The sequence below is a fragment of the Ascaphus truei genome, chromosome 1 (assembly GCF_040206685.1).
Source record: "Ascaphus truei isolate aAscTru1 chromosome 1, aAscTru1.hap1, whole genome shotgun sequence".
NCBI lineage: Eukaryota > Metazoa > Chordata > Amphibia > Anura > Ascaphidae > Ascaphus > Ascaphus truei.
The window spans coordinates 333787193-333805446 of NC_134483.1; positions in this window are offsets into that span (position 1 = coordinate 333787193).

Consider the following 18254-nt stretch of genomic DNA (forward strand, 5'->3'; position numbering starts at 1 on the left):
ATCTCGCTGATTGCCCAAACAAGTCCAGGCGGTCTTCTTTCCAGAGCCCTAGAAGAAATCAGCTGCACGCTATTTCAAAAACTGTTCTCTCTGCTTCTCAAAGGAAAGATAACCCTCCTTCGCTACACCCTCACCTCCTGGTTCCTATTATCATCGAGGAAGGAACACATCGTTTTTCAACCACAGTAATGGTCGACTCAGGGGCGGCAGGGAATTTTATGGACATAGAATTCGCCAAGAACAATTCGGTATCATTTGTAGCCAAGGAATCGCCAGAAAGGATGGAAGTCGTTGACGGTTCTCCCTTGAGCTCTGGACCTGTTACCCATGAAACCAGCAACTTAACACTAATCATGGAGCCCAATCACCAGGAGAAGATTTCATTTGGTCTCATTCCATCACCTTTGTTTCCAGTGATTCTGGGAATTCCATGGCTCATGATCCATAACCCACTAATCGACTGGAAGACCAAGACACTTACGTTTCCCTCGGAGCACTGTCAGCTAGCCTGTCTACCTAAAACTCCTATACCAGAGTGTGTAGGAATACATAAGATTTCCTCGTCTCAAGAAAATCTTCTGCCGGCTCTTTACTCTGAGTTTTTAGATGTGTGTGACAAGAAGAACGCGGATACGCTTCCCCCACATCGCTCTTATGACTGTCCCATTGAATTATTACCGGGTGCTGCTATTCCATTTGGAAGAATTTATTCCCTCTCAGAACCGGAATTGAAGGTCCTCAATGACTACCTACAGGAGAACCTATCAAAGGGTTTTATCCGACCCTCTACTTCTCCAGCAGGCGCTGCGCTCATCTTCGTGGGAAAAAAAGACGGTTCTCTACGCCCCTGCATTGACTATCGGGAACTAAATAAGATAACGGTGAAGAACAGGTACCCATTACCTCTGATTCCTGAATTATTGGAAAGAATTCGGTCAGCCAAGATCTTTACCAAATTAGATCTCAGAGGAGCGTATAATTTGGTCCGCATTCGACCCGGTGACGAATGGAAAACAGCCTTCCGAACCCGTTATGGGCACTATGAATATCTGGTGATGCCTTTCGGACTCTGTAATGCCCCTGCTACCTTCCAGCATTTAATCAATGATGTCCTCCGAGAGTTATTGGACCAATTCGTAGTGGCATACCTGGATGACATCCTAGTCTTCTCAGATAACATCATGGATCACCAGAGACATGTCCGAATTGTCCTTGAGCGTCTCCGTAAGTACAATTTATACATCAAGTTAGAAAAATGCGAATTCGAAAAAACCAGCATGCAATTTCTCGGTTACATCATCTCTCCCGAGGGTTTGAGTATGGACCCAGGCAAGATTCAAGCTGTGGTGGAATGGCCAATCCCTCGGAATGAAAAGGACATTCAGAGATTTGTGGGTTTTGCCAATTTCTATAGACGTTTTATTAAAAATTTCTCTGGCATTATTGCCCCAATCACCCAACTCACACGGAAGGAATTCCCCTTCAAATGGTCTCCTAAAGCGGATGCGGCATTCGAACAATTGAAGTCACTCTTCACATCTGCCCCTATCCTCATCCATCCAAATCCAGAATTACCATTCATCTTGGAAGTGGATGCATCCGACTCCGCTGTTGGTGCCATTCTGTCACAAAGAATTGGACCCAAGATGCTCCTTCATCCATGTGCTTTTTATTCATACCAAATGTCAACAGCTGAACGAAATTATGACATCGGAAACAAAGAACTCTTGGCTATAAAAGCTGCATTCTCTGAGTGGAGACATCTACTGGAGGGGGCAAATCATCCAATTACGGTCTTTACGGATCATAGGAACTTAGAATTCATTCGATCCGCAAAGAGACTGTCTGCGCGACAAGCCAGATGGGCTCTCTTCTTTGCAAGATTTCAGTTCCACATTTCATACCGCCCTGGCTCCAAGAATGGGAAAGCCGACGCCTTGTCACGGTCCTTTCCGAATCCTAGCTCAGACAAAGAGCAAGAAGAAACTATTCTTCCAAAAAGAAATTTTTTGGGCGTCACATTCTCTGCCGATCTCCTCACACGAATAAAGGGAGCCTACTCAAATGACACTTTTCTTAAAAACCCTCCTCCGGAAGCAGAACTATTTCTATGTGATGGTCTCTGGAACTGTAATGATCGTCTGTTCGTTCCTAAGGAGGTAAGATTAGAGGTGCTCCAATTAATGCACGACTCCCGACCCGCGGGTCACCCAGGTGTCCTCAAGACACAGGAACTGTTGTCTCGCTCTTTTTGGTGGCCTAAATTAGCACAAGATGTTAAAGACTATGTCCTCTCCTGTGAAACTTGTGCTAGGACCAAGACCCCTCGAGCATCACCCGTGGGTTTACTGCAGCCTCTTCCGGTTCCAACTCGTCCTTGGGGGTCCATATCAATGGATTTTATTGTTGACCTGCCACGATCAAATGGACATAATACCATCCTGGTAGTGGTGGATCGACTTACAAAGATGGCTCACTTCATTGCAGCACAGAATCTTCCTTCTGCAGACCAGACAGCCAAGTTGATTGTGAAAGAGGTGTTTTGGCTTCACGGGGCTCCTGATGAGATCATATCCGATAGAGGGGTACAATTCACTTCAAAATTTTGGAGGACCTTCTGTTCCTCTCTAGGAATTCGTTTAAATTTATCGTCTGGCTATCATCCACAATCCAATAGCCAAACAGAAAGGACCAATCAGACTTTGGAACAATACTTACGATGTTTTGTTTGTCATCTCCAGGATGACTGGATTGATTTCCTACCATTAGCTGAGTTTTCATACAACAACTCACATCATTCATCGACTCAGAAGAGCCCCTTTTTCTCAAATTATGGATTTCATCCAACCTTTATTCCTCGTTTTCCATCTTCGGGCCCCATTCCGGCAGTTACAGAGAAACTGGAGACTCTGCGAGACATCCAGGAGACCCTCAAAGAGACGCTTCGTGAGACTCAAGTAAAGTACAAAAGAGCAGCAGACCAACACCGCAGACCCTCCCCAGAATTTCAAGTCAGGGATAAAGTCTGGCTTTCTACAAAAAATCTACGTCTAAAGGTTCCAACCATTAAATTGGGCCAAAAATTCATCGGGCCTTTTCGCATCTCAGCACTAATAAATCCAGTGTCCTTCAGATTAGAGCTTCCTGAGACCATCAAAATACACCCTGTGTTTCACTCTTCTCTGCTGAAACCTTTCCGTGAGAACCCATTTCCTGGACGGAGACTTCCTCCCCCTGAACCCATCCTCGTGGATAACGAAGAGGAATTCATTGTGGAAAGAATTTTGGATTCCAGGTTACACCGAGGGAAACTACAGTACCTGGTTCACTGGGGGGGCTATGGCCCCGAGGAGAGGTCTTGGGAACCCAAAGATTTTGTACATGCTCCACGACTAGTCAAAGCTTTCCACCGACGATATCCAGACAAGCCTAGCAAGGATCGTCCGGAGAACGCTCTTGGGAGGGGGGAGTAATGTCATATTCTCTAGCCTGCTGTACCTATGCTTTGCCACCGGGACTGCTGCCACTCTAATATCTTGTTATAGCCTGCAGTACCTAAACTTGTCCACCGGGATTGCTGCTGCTAAACTAGGAACATTCCAGAACCTGTTACCTGACACCTCTGCACCTGTGCTCCACCTCTCAGCCTGCCTATATAAACAATCCCTTTCCTGTTCCTCCTTGCCTGTTTATACTGGTTCCTTAGCACCTGCAAGGTTCTTGTGTTTACTGCTGTGTTAGCTTTTGCTATCATCCTGTTCCAGTTTCCTCGTTGCCGACCTCTGCTTGTTTCCTGACTTCGCTACCGGCCGCCTGCCTCGGACCCCTGCTTGTTACCGGACTTCGCTACCTGCCGCCTGCCTTGGATCTCTGCTTGTGACCCCTACTTCGCTCCCTGCTGTTCCTGCCACTGGGATCCACTTCAGCCGAAGTTCAATCCTTGACAGTTATATTCCTTTAAACGTTAATTCTTTTGGATTGGACTGGTGACATATATTAAACTGTTTTGGGACACTATGGGGGCTATGCACTAAGCTCCGAGCTTTCGCGCCGGGCTGAAAAAAATTAGCACGTCCGATAAAAAATGAAGCGGCGGCGAGATTCACTAAGATCCGCAGCCCATTTTTTATCGGACGTGCCCAAAACTGGCTTATCGTGCGTGCAATGTATTTCCCCCCTGCTATCGCACTTAAAGTTCCCATACGCTAGCTGATTGAAAAAAAAGCTGCTTGTAACATTTGCATGGAGATTTGCCAACTCCATGCAAGGCTGTTACAGGCGATCGTACAATAAATAAATACATTTTAATTATAGTGTACATGAGCAGGGGGTCTCCCGAGCTGAACCGCATTGGTTTCAGGTCAGAGGACACCCTACTTCAGGAGATACAGGCCCCGTTATGGGGTGCCGGTATCCCCTGCAGAATTTCAATGTGACGCGGACGCTTGAAAATGCAGGGGATACCGGCACCCCGTAATGGGGCCTGTATCTCCTGAAGTAGGGGGTCCTCGGACCTGAAACCAATGCGGAGTCAGCTCCGGAGACCCCCTGCACATCTACACTATAATTAAAATGTATATTAAAAAAAGAATTATCAAACATCAATACACGACCCCCATCCGCCCTTACACATACAGTAAAATAATGTGCAAAATAACTATTATCCAGATATGGATAATAGATTATTTGCCCATTATTAAACACTGCTTTAGCATACCTAAATAAAGTCAATAAGTACAGTAGCCAGCTAATCCAATCAATACAAGCAGTAACAACATCAACAATTATTTAATTAAACCATTAACCAATGAAACCAATTAATTCCTAAACAAACTCAAAATGAATAGTAACACTAACCAATCAAACCAATTAATTACAACAACATTAATGAATGTAAACATTAAAAGACAAAGAAATACATTCAAACAATCTCTGAAAGAACCATAAAACGCATTAGCCAACATAATACAACATTAACTACAAACGAACACCAAATCGTAAACATTTTATTACATTAAGCAGGGAAAATACAAACAATTACATCCACCTAAGAAATGGACATTAAAAAAACCAACAGCAATACCAAGCCACAAATGCCCCCAAATATTGTAATAATAATGTATTAATCTGTATCCTAAAGTCGTACAGATTAATATATTATCAGTCAATGTGCCTCCCCCAAAAAATCAAAAATCACATCCAATGAAAAAACCTGTAAAAAAAGACATTTACAAACATTGAATATATTACTTACCATTAGAAGCGGTGGCCCTCCGACTCCCGTGGAAACAGGAAGCTCACGTACCTTGAAGGCCTCCAACAGCATCCGATGCCATCCGCCATGAAGATCCGGATCAGGCACCCAAATCTTCTTTTTTCTTTCTTTACTCACCGTCTTCTATCTTCATCTGTAACTATTTCTTGTTCTTCTTTATCTTCTTTCTTCATCTGTCAATCCAAAATACCCCATGTTAAATCCCATCCGATGCAGTCTCGTCGGCTTCTTGGGCTCAAATGAGGCGTCACGGCCTTAAATAGGGCCTGTGACGTCACATTTAGCCTCAAAATGGTGAACAGCCACCTGATTGGCTGTTCAAACCATGTTCCGACTTTTAATTTTTTTTTTTACATGACGTCACTTAAAGGGAATGATGCCAGCCAATCAGAATGGCTGTGCTTCATTTGCCTTTAAGATGACGTCACGAAGCCGGCGTCACATGGTATTTCAGCCAATCAGATCGTGGGAAACAATTCCACACTCTGATTGGCTGAAATGCCATGTGACACCGGCCATCTTGGATTTCGTGACGTCATCTTAAAGGCAAATGAAGCACAGCCATTCTGATTGGCTGGCATCATTCCCTTTAAGTGACGTCATGTAAAAAAAAATAATTAAAAGTCGGATCATGGTTTGAACAGCCAATCAAGTGGCTGTTCAACATTTTGAGGCTAAATGTGACGTCACAAGCCCTATTTAAGGCCGTGATGCCTCATTTGAGCCCAAGAAGCCGACGAGACAGCATCGGCTGGGATTTAACATTGGGTATTTTTGATTGACAGATGAAGAAAGAAGATAAGGAAGAACAAGAAATGGTTACAGATGAAGATAGAAGACGGTGAGTAAAGAAAGAAAAAAGAAGATTTGGGTACCTTTGCTGGATCTTCATGGCGGATGGCATCGGATGCTGTTGGAGGCCTTCAAGGTATGTGAGCTTCCTGTTTCCCCGGGAGTCGGAGGGCCACCGCTTCTAATGATAAGTAATATATTCAATGTTTGTAAATGTCTCTTTTTACAGGTTTTTTCATTGGATGTGATTTTTGATTTTTTTGGGGAGGCACATTGACTGATAATAATTAATCTGTACCACTTTAGGGTACAGATGAATACATTATGATTACAATATTTGGGGGCATTTGTGGCTTGGTATTGCTGTTGGTTTTTTTAATGTCCATTTCTTAGGTGGATGTAATTGTTTGTATTTTCCCTGCTTAATGTAAAAAAATGTTTGCGATTGGTGTTCGTTTGTAGTTAATGTTGTATTATGTTGGCTAATGCGTTTTATGGTTCTTTCAGAGATTGTTTGAATGCATTTCTTTGTCTTTTAATGTTTCATTCATTAATGTTGTTGTAATTAATTGGTTTGATTGGTTAGTGTTACTATTCATTTTGAGTTTGTTTAGGAATTAATTGGTTTCATTGGTTAATGGTTTAATTAAATAATTGTTGATGTTGTTACTGCTTGTATTGATTGGATTAGCTGGCTACTATATTTATTGACTTTATTTAGGTATGCTAATGCAGTGTTTAATAATGGGCAAATAATCTATTATCCATATCTGGATAAAACAGTTATTTTGCACATTATTGTACTGTATGTGTTAGGGGGTGTATTTAGTTAGAAATATTGCTTAGTATTTTTGTTGGCACAACATTGGTACCGCAGGCCCGCGGGTACCCCAGGACACCCGCGGGGAACCGGGACAGCCGCTGGGTAAGCAGGGGACACCCGCGCGACCCTCGGCCTCCCTCAGGGACCCCTGCGGGGTCAGCCAGGGACACCCACCGGCCTGTTGTATTGGTTTTGCGCCTGCAAAAAGGTAAACAAAGAATTTTTTCTAAGTCCAGCTTTTTTTATCACCTGCCTTTAGCTGGTGAGCTTTATTCAGCGCAACTTTAACGTACGATCAGTTTGCGTTGCTTAGTGAATCCCGCAGAAGGGCAGGATTCAGCGCAAACAGCTGATCGTACGATCAAAGTTGGACTTAGAAAAAATTTCAATGAAAACCCATTTTAGAGCGCAAAGTGCCTGTTTGCGCGGCTCAGTGCATAGCGCTCGGCGGAACTTCACGTTCTAAAAGCACTTTGCACTCTTAAAATGACTTATCACTGCTTAGTGCATAGCCCCCTATGTGTGTTCATCTTCCTTCTACCATTCCCTAAATGTTATAAAATCCGAACTTTAAGTGCACGAGTGGTTTGTCCTATTTATGGAGTCCGCATGAACATTCTAGCAGATATATAATAAAATCAGTATTACAATTTAAGAATTGTTTAATTTGGAATTCTTCATTAGTAATATTCGATATGAAAGAACACCTTTAGAACAGAAATCACAAGCTTTGCAGTTACCACAAGAAAAAAAACTTTATGGAAGCTTCAACCAATTACTGTCATTTGTATCTTCTTTTGGTAATTTTAGCACACTCAGTGCTAACTTTTGTTTTAAATTCGTGGCCCTTGAGAAAATAACAGTTGGCCTTTGTGGTAACATACTTCCCAAAATGGGATCATGTGCCAATGTTTAGAAATGGCTTGTTTAATTTTGTTGGCATCTTTATTATATTTTGTTATAAATGTGGTAGTGAAATCTGTTTTATTGAGTTTCTTATCCTTTAAATTTGAAGGTTTAATTAAAAGTTGTCTATCAAGATTATCAATTTTCTCCTTGGCTTCCTTTATAATTTTCTTTGGATACTTTTTTCTGTAAATTTATTTATCAATATTTTAGATTGTTCTTCAAATATTTCTGATTTCGTACAATTTATTTTAATTCTTCTTAATTGACCATACGGTACGTTAGAAATCCACCTTGGATGATGGCAGCTACTATTTAATATATAATTATTGCTGTCTACAACCTTAAAAAAGTCTTTGTCATAATTTCATTATTTTCGATATAAATAACCAAGTCTAAAAATTCTACTTCTGTCTTGCTAAAATTAGATGTAAATTTCAAGTTAAAATTATTAGTATTAATATAATCTAAAAATTGTTTTAAAATATTTTCATCGCAATTCCAGATTAAAAGCATGTCGTCAATTAATCTTTTCCAGATGACCAGGTTTGCAAAAAACTGTTGGCTTACCGATCCGGCTTACCTCTGACCTTCTGCATCTCTCCAATCCTGACCACAGCTTACGGACCTCTACGCTTCCACTGGCTCCAACCCCTGACCAAGGCTAAACGGACACTGACCATTCTATCGGTTCCTACATCAGACCTCAGCAAGTACCTGACCATTCTACTCTCTCCAATCCTGACTTGGCTGCCTGACATCCGCACTCCAGATGTGCCCCCATTGCTGTGGGTGGCATTTATACCCATTCCCACCTCAGTACCGGGGTGCCGCCTTGTAGGTGGTGAGCACAGCATTACAGTGTGCATATATTTGGTGGGTGGTAGTGTGGGTGCCTGTATTTGGGGTGGGGGGTTATGTACAGCTGTGAGAAAAAGAAAGTACACCCTCTTTGAATTCTATGGTTTTACATACAGTATCAGGACATAATAACAATCATCTGTTCCTAAGCAGGTCTTAAAATTAGGTAAATACAACCTCAGATGAACAACAACACATGCCATATTACACCGTGTCATTATTTATTTAACAAAAATAAAGCCAAAATGGAGAAGCTATGTGTGTATGTATTGTATATTGTAAAATGACAAACTGTTTTGCATGGAAACACAAAAAAAATAAAAAAATAAATGGACTTATTATTGTGAGATGCATTTTATTCCCTCACATATTGTTTATTTTCACTAATTATGATTAAGTAAGTTAATGCGTATACAGTATATACTACAGTATGTGTAAAGTATATGTATGTGTTTGTGGAAGTGTAATAGTCATGTACGTGTTGCGGAATATTTTGAAAAAAAAAGGTTTAAGGCGAGAGATAGCAGAAGAGGTGAAAGGTGGTTAAAGGAGACAGTTTTGAGTAGCACGCAGGAGATGAGAAGCAGCATAATGAGAGATCAAAGTTGATATGTAGGGAGGAGCAGATGAGTGAAGAGCCTTGAAGGTAAGGAGGATAACTTTGTAGGTGATCCAAATCTGATGAAAAGACAGGAGAGGGATTTAAGGACAAGATGAGCAGAAACTATTTTTGGAGAAAGTGAAATTATTCGAGCAGCAGAATTTTGGATAGATTGCAAAGGAGAAATTTGTGAGGCAGGGAGGTCTGTTAGCATTATGTTACAATAATCCAGATAGGAGAGGATAAGGGCCTGCATTTTAGCGGTAGGACAGAAGAAAGGGTGGATCTTGGCAATGTTATAGAGGACGAAGTGACAAACGTTAGCCATGCCGTGTATGTGAATAGAGAAGGTAAGGGCGTCCATGTGCTTTGGCAACAGATTAGATGGTAGTACTGTTTTCTGTGATTGAAAAATGGGATATTAGGTCAGGTTTAGGGGGAAATATGAGGAGTTCCATTTTATCCATATTAAGTTTATGTCGGCATAGAGTCAGGAAGCAATCAGAGACTTGGGACTCGATTGCAGGTGGGAGGTTAGAGGTGGATAGTTATATCTGCGATCATCTGCATAGAGATAATAACTAAAACCAAAAGAAATTATTCGAGCAGCAGAATTTTGGATAGATTGCAAAGGAGAAATTTGTGAGGCAGGGAGGTCTGTTAGCATTATGTTACAATAATCCAGATAGGAGAGGATAAGGGCATGCATTTTAGCGGTAGGACAGAAGAAAGGGTGGATCTTGGCAATGTTATAGAGGACGAAGTGACAAACGTTAGCCATGCCGTGTATGTGAATAGAGAAGGTAAGGGCGTCCATGTGCTTTGGCAACAGATTAGATGGTAGTACTGTTTTCTGTGATTGAAAAATGGGATATTAGGTCAGGTTTAGGGGGAAATATGAGGAGTTCCATTTTATCCATATTAAGTTTATGTCGGCATAGAGTCAGGAAGCAATCAGAGACTTGGGACTCGATTGCAGGTGGGAGGTTAGAGGTGGATAGTTATATCTGCGATCATCTGCATAGAGATAATAACTAAAACCAAAAGAGTTGATGAGGTCACCAAGTGATAGTGTGTACAGAGAGAATTGGAGATGTCCCAGAAAAGAAACCTGAGATACACCGAAAATGTGTGATGGGAGAGGTATGATAAGAACAAGGATAGAGCTTCATTGCGGATACCAAAAGAGGTCAGCATATGAAGGTGGAGAGAGTGATCAACGGTATTGAAGGCAGCAGAGATTGTAATAAGCTAAGTAGGGACAAATTGCCATGGGGTTTTGCTTCCTGTAAATCATTGGCTACCTTAGTGAGCACAGTCTCTGTTGAGTGAGCAGTATGAAAGCCAGATTTAAAGGGTCCAGGATGGCACTGAGAATTAAGAAAGTTGATCATACGGGAGAGCACAAGATGTTCTAGGAGTTTGGAGGCAAAAGGCAGGAGGGTGGCAGTTAGTAAGGGTGTTTTTTTAGAATAGATGTGACCACCACATGCTCAAATGAGGAGGGGAAAGCACCAAAGGACAGGGAGACTAAGACAAAAGGAAGAATTCTGATGTGCTAAGGGAATTGGATCAAAAGGCCAAGTGGTAGAGGGAGAAGAATAAAATCAACATAGAAACTTCCAACTCTGTAACAGGAGAAATTAGAGTGGAAGTAGATCGCATCATCCTTGCCTTTAAAGTGATCGGCAAAGGCTTGAGTAGGGAGGGACTCAAATACAGAAAAAAGATGGCATTGATTTGATTTGTGAGTGTTGAGAAGTAATGATGTTTGGAGTGTAGAATTAAAACAGGAGAAGAGAAATGTACTGTATGGAGTAGAAAATTGACACAAGTGTGAGATTTCCTCCATAGACATACAGAGGAGTGAGTGCAAGAATGGAGGAAGCATGTTTGTGAAATTAGCCAAATCCTTGGGTTAGAGGGATGGATGTGCTGGTGCTGAAACAGAGAGACAGAGAGAGCTTTCTAATTCTATTAAAAGTCGCCAATTGTATATATCCCCTCAAATGTACCTCCAAATACACTAGGTAGACATGCTGGGCTGAAAGAGAAGCACACCTGAGCATTTATTCAGAACCCCTTCAGGATACATCTGCATCACACCAAAGGCATATGCTTGATAGGGCTCCCCAAGAGCTGCTCCCCTCTGCGCAGGACCAGCGTGCCCAGGGTTAATATTTGCTTATACTTTGTGGAACATAAACCCCACCCCGTGGAATGTTAATGAGCCAAGAGGACAGAGAACTTTGTATACGTAGCTGCATTCATTCTGAACCCCTTCAGTGTACATCTGCTTCACCCCAAAGGTGGATAGCCTTTGGCACAGCCGAAGGGTAGCTAAATGGTGTGAGCCATTTGCTGCTGTTCACTGATGTTTGGTGATGTTAAAGCTTCTCTATTTCAATCTGAAACTCACCAGGCCTTATTCCCTGTACCCAATTTTCCAACTCTATCTGTCCATGAAATGTCTGGGAATTGACTGCATAACCTTTGTTCTTTTAATGTAACCATGTATTGCCCAGGACATAATAGAAAATGAGAGGTAACTCACAATGTATTACTTCCTGGTAAAAGATTTTTGTTAATAAATAAATACAGTATGCTATATTTAAATGAGTCCGTCCCACACTTTCTATAAGGATTTCCATACCAACTATACAGTGTTCATAATAAGTCTAAGGCACAAACCTAATGGCTAGAATAGTGCCAGACCCAACAGGACTAGAGGCCACAACCGCTGCTTTTCTAGGTCACAGCTAAACCAGCTAATAAAGAGTATTACAGTCACAATCCTACATTTGAGCTACACTGCTCAATGCTCAATGTTCACTTCTCACTGATCACATTCCTGTTATTGGTACAGCGGGTTGGTGAAGGTGGTAGTTACCCCAGGGTTGTGTTTACGCCTTGCGGGAGGGAAGCGTAAGGGGTTAACCCCTCCATTACCTTATCGGTTTTAACCGCTAAGGTAATGAAGGGGTTAACTTCTACTGCAACACCCACCCTGCGGCAACTGCAAGCTTCACCTACCTCCTGTACCAACAATTATGCAGTGCCTGCTATTTAACTCTTTCATTCCCTTTGGGGTTAGCCGCTAAGGTAATGAAACTGGCTGCAATTTTATTTTTACTGCACAGGATTGATACCAGAGGCCAGAGGGAATCACAAGGTCCCCACGGGTCTCAAGGGGTCTCCACCAGCCACTGGTATCAATCCTGTGCAGTAAAAATAAATGCAATATCTTTAGCACCAGCCTTTAGCTGGCGACAAATTATTGTAACATTTTAAAGTTCGATAAGTTTATCACTGTTAGTGCAGCTTTTCCCAATTCAATTTAGTCGTGGAACCCTTTTATATTTTGTACAACAGAATGGAACCCCTTACATATTTTTAGCGTAGCATATAAAAGACCCCTACGCCGCAATACATTTTTAGAAGACCTCCACCGCCCCAATGCATTTTTAAAAGACCTCCACCGCCCCAATACATATATCTAACCCAGCACCCCTCATCATAATCATATCTCCCCAGCATCCCTAATCATCATCCTCATATACTCCCCCTGCATCTCACATCAGCCTCCCCCATATCTCACATCACCCCCCTGTATCTCACATCACCCCCCCCCAACATGTATCTCACATCACCCTCCCCCCCACATGTATCTCACATCTCTTCCCCCCCCCCATATGCCTACCTCAGGCAGGAGGAGAATCTGGTATCCTGCCCTGTGGTTGCTGGTGGAGGAAGCGGCTGTGGTGGCGGGGGGAGAAAGGTTGCGGTGGTGGGGGGCGGAGGAAGTGGCAGCGGTGGGGGGCAGGAGTTGGTGGCGGGGGGGAGGAGGTGCCGGCGGTGGGGGGAGCAAAGGAGGTGGCGATGGGGGGGGGAGGGGGCGAAGGATGCAGCGTTGGGGTGGGCAAAGGAGGCGGTGGTGGGTGGGCGAAGGAGACGGTGGCGGGGGGCAAAGGAGGCGGCAGGGCAGGAGGCAGTCAGAGCAGGCAGGACTGCATGCACGCATATGCTCTAGCAGTGCGCCACTTCCAGTGCCTGGAGCGCTCCTCCAGTCCTGACCTGAGAGCGGGCTCAAGGGGGGGGGGGGGGGATTGAGGAGGAGAGCCATGACAGCGGGCTCGGGAAAGGTTGAGGGGGAAAGGCAGGAAAGCCGTCACAGTGAGTGTGGGCGGCCCGTCCATAGGCGGAACCCCAAGGACTGTTCCGCGGAATTCCATTTGGGAAAAGCTGGTTTAGTGAATAGTAGTTACTAGCAAAAAAAGCGATTTTGGGCTTTTCTTGGCTTGTCGGATGACTTTTTTTCCTCAGAGTGTTAACCCTTTCTGGTCGAATGTCGGAGTATATCCGACAAAATAGTTTTGTACTTACGGTCCAATGTCGGATCGGGACGAGGGAGGGGAAGATGTGGAGTGAGGCGCCGTCAGCACATCTCCTGCATTCTCCTTGCACCGCACTGATGCTCCCCCCCCTGCGCCGATCCCTGCACCGACCCCAGCGCCGATTTGCTCACCCCCAAAGTCCTGCGCCGATCTGATGAACCGATCCACCCACCCCCCCAGCCCTGCACCGATCTGCCCACCCCCAAACCCTCCCCCCCTCCCAGCCCTGCACAGATCGCCACACTCAGCCCTGCACCGATCCCCGCAGACAGCCCCACGATGATTCCTAGCAGCTGACACCAGAGGTCGGGAGGTAGAGGGGTACGGGGGTAGGGAGGTAGGGGGGCAGGGAGGGGGGGTGTGGTGTCAGTGTGTGTGTGCGTGCAGTGCGTGCAGTGCGTGTGTGCAGTGAGTAGTGAGTGCGTGTGTGCAGTGAGCAGTGAGTGTGTGCGTGGGTGCTGTGAGTAGTGAGTGCGTCTGTGTGTGCAGTGTGTGCGTGCGTGTGTGCAGTGAGTGCGTGTGTGTGTGCAGTGAGTACGTGCAGTGAGTAGTGAGTGCGTGTGTGCAGTGAGTAGTGAGTGAGTGCGTGCATGTGTGCAGTGAGTAGTGTGTGTGTGTGCAGTGAGTGCGTGTGTACAGTGAGTGCATGCTTGTGTGTGCAGTGAGTGTGTGTATGCAGTGAGTGTGTGGAGTGCGTAATGAGTGAGTGCATGTGTGCAGTGAGTGTGTGCGTGTGTGCTGTGAGTAGTGAGTGTGTTCTGTGAGTAGTGAGTGTGTGAAGTGAGTGTGTGCAGTGAGTGCATGTAGTGAATGCGTGCATGCAGTGCGTGCATGTGTGCAGTGAGTAGTGAGTGTGTGTGCGTGTGTGCAGTGAGAAGTGAGTGAGTGCATACGTATGTGCAGAGTGTAGTGAGTGCGTGTGTGCAGTGAGTGCGTGCGTGTGTGTGTGTGCGTGTGTGCAGTGAGTGTGTGCGTGTGTGCAGTGAGTAGTGTGTGCAGTGAGTAGTGTGTGCAGTGAGTAGTGAGTGTGTGCAGTGAGTTGTGCGTGAGTGCGTGTGTGCATGTGTACAGTGAGTACTGAGTGCATGTGTGCAGTGAGTACGTGCGTGTGTGCAGTGAGTGCGTGCATGTGTGCAGTGAGTGCGTGCGTGTGTGCAGTGAGTGCGTGCATGTGTGCAGTGAGTGCGTGCATGTGTGCAGTGAGTGTGTGCAGTGAGTAGTGAGTGCATGCATGTGTGCAGTGAGTAGTGAGTGCGTGCATGTGTGCAGTGAGTAGTGAGTGTGTGCATGTGTGCAGTGAGTGCGTGCGTTTGTGCAGTGTGTGTGCGTGCGTGCGTGTGTGCTGTGAGTAGTGAGTGTGTGCAGTGAGTAGTGCGTGCAGTGATTGTGTGCTGTGTGTAGTGAGGGTGTGCAGTGAGTGCATGCATGTGTGCTGTGAGTAGTGAGTGTGTTCTGTGAGTAGTGAGTGTGTGCTGTGAGTTTGCGTGCAAAAAAAAAAGAAGCTTTTTGTGTTTTTTCCCCCCGAAAATTAAATTAGACCTACTGGCGCACTTAATGAAAATTTAATTGGACCGCAAAGGTTTAAAGGTCATTAAAAAGCCGTTAAAGTGCGCTACTGCACTGTTATCACTGTTTAGTGAATAGCAAAGCAGACAATATTGTGCTATAAGGGCATTTAAAGTGCATTAAGCCACTTATCACTGTTTAGTGAATAGGCCACAAAGTGTTATTTGGTTGACAAGTCTAAGGCACCTTAGGAAAAGGGAAGGGGATATAGATTATATATATATATATATATATATATATATATATATACAGCTCAACCCCATTGTAGCGCTGTCCTCGGGGGCCACCCGATCCGACCGCGCTAGAACCGGGGTCGCGCTAATTTTTTTTAAAAATGGCTGCCGCGCGCCCGAACGGGAGGGAGTAAGGAGGGAAGGAAGGAAGAGGTGGCCGGAAGCCCTACACCTCCCCCAGCAGCGGCCCTCCGAGTCCAGCCGCAACCTGCTCCTTACCTCCCACCACCGGCATCCATCCCCCTCCACCGGCATCCACTTCCTCCCCCCCCTTAGGCCCCCACACCTACCGGCCCTCCGCGGCATAATCCGTTTTGGGCCTAGCCCACGCGGCCCTCCGAGTCCCAGCCTGCTCCTCACTCACCCCCTCTACCGGCATCCACCCCCCCCTCCTCCCAACCCCCCCTCCTCTCAACAACCCCCCCCTCCTCTCGACACCCCCCTCCTCCTGACACCCCCCTCCTCCTGATGCCATATCTGCTCCGATCTCAGCAGCTGACACCAAAGGTAGGGAGGGGGAGTGGGAGGTGTGAGTGTGGTGTGCTGTGCTGTGCAGTGTAGTGTGCTATGAGTGCTGTGAGAGTGTGCTGTGAGTGCTGTGAGAGTGTGCTGTGAGTGCTGTGAGAGTGTGCTGTGAGAGTGTGCTGTGAGTGCTGTGAGTGCTGTGAGTGCTGTGAGTGCTGTGTGCTGTGAGAGTGTGCTGTGAGAGTGTGCTGTGTGCTGTGAGTGTGCTGTGAGAGTGTGCTGTGTGCTGTGAGTGTGCTGTGAGAGTGTGCTGTGTGCTGTGAGTGTGCTGTGAGCAGTGTGCAGTGAGCAGTGAGTGCTGGTAGTGTGTGCAGTGAGAGTGTGTGCAGTGTGCAGTGTGCAGTGTGCAGTGTGCAGTGTGTGCAGTGTGCAGTGAGAGTGTGTAGTGAGAGTGTGTGCAGTGAGAGTGTGTGCAGTGTGCAGTGAGAGTGTGTGCAGTGTGCAGTGAGAGTGTGTGCAGTGAGAGTGTGTGCAGTGAGAGTGTGTGCAATGAGTGTGTGTGCAGTGAGAGTGTGTGCAGTGAGAGTGTGTGCAGTGAGAGTGTGTGCAGTGAGAGTGTGCACAGTGGGAGTGTGTGCTGAGAGTGTGTGCAGTGAGAGTGTGTGCAGTGAGAGTGTGTGCAGTGTGTGTAGTGTCTGCAGTGTGTGCAGTGTGTGCAGTGTGTGCAGTGTGCAGTGTGCAAAAAAAATGTTTTAAAAAAATGTTTAAAAAAAATGTAAATTTTTATTTTTATTATTTTTTTAAACGGGAGCCACGTGAAAACCGCGTTATAAGCGGATTTGCGTTATATAGGGGCACGCTATAACGGGGTTAATATATATATACACACACACACGATAGCGAATTTAAATGAATCCGCCTGGAGTTTCAAGTATAAATGTGGATTTTCACAAAATAATCTGCGGAATTCCAGGAATTCTGCCAGTTTCGCCCATTCCTTCTCAAGAGTAGCGAGTAGAACAGATAGTAGGGGGTGAAAAGAAAGAGTGATGGGGAATGATATGAGGTGATGGTGAGAGAGCTGAAAGGGAAGATAGCGAAATCAGAAAGGGAACAGTTTATTTAGTGAAGATCAGGTCTAAATAGTGACCATCCTTGTGAGTGCTGGAATTTGTCTATTGTTGAGCACTAATGGAGAAAGTTAAAGAGAGGTTGAGATGCCCTGGAGACTGAGAGATCATTAATACGACATTTGAAGTCCTTCAAGTAAAACGATAGGAGAGTTAGAGGAATGAAAGAAGGAAAGTCACGATTTAAAGTTTGTGAAGAGGCTGTAGAGGTAGATATGACTGCCATGTACAGAGAAAGAAGTTAGAAAAGCTGGACAGCATGAAACTCAGAGGAAGAGAAAGAAACAGATGAAGGCATACTGTAAGGCAGAGCTGATATTGGCAGAGTGATGATGTCTTCTTTTGACTGAAAGATTGAACTGTTATCGTTCAACCAGATCGTTGTTTTAGTCAGTATACTTTTATCTCATATTCTGTTAACTCTAATCCTTAGATTTAGCAGCATTAGTGACATTAGTAAAATTTTAGATAATGATATGGTATATCAGCTTCAGCTAAATTCCTCGTGTTCCTAACTCCTTTGTTGGAAAGTTGGTACAGTAGCTCTGAATTTTGCTTGTATAAGTTCCATTTTAACTTATTTTCTTCTTGTGTTGAAATAAGTCAGTTTAAATTTTTTCTGGGTTTACTTAAGTATTATCTGTTTATTCTTGTTCTTTCCTCTTAATCTCTTTAAACAAATTGTGCTGCCAACACTAGTCAAACACAATATCAAAGCGAAATACTTTCTGCATATAGAATACTTTACAGAACACTTCACCGATTAGGTGCCAGTTGTATAAAAATACTCCAAAACATTTGGTTTCCATAAAGACATTTTAACGTTTAAAAAAAGAATGACAATTTCACAGACTTGTTTGATTCTTTTTTTATAAATGGTGTAAATCACATGCATTTAACATATTGAAAATGCAACTGCCAATTGTTCTCGTTGGTTCTAAGAGGGATTGTCGACAAGCTGTCATTTTTAAATTAAAAAAATTAATAATTCAATATGTGCATCAATACAATCTACACACAGACAAATGATTAGATAAATTGCTGATCGATCCGTTCTCCTGTAATCGATCGCTGAAGATTTGGCTAGGGGTTCACTAAATGCATCTTGGGTCCTCTTCTGCTACACTGACAGACAAAGTTCTGTGAGGAAGATTATTTGACCAGGCAGGCACTAGATTGGTTCACTGCTAGAGAGGGCAGGGCTCAAA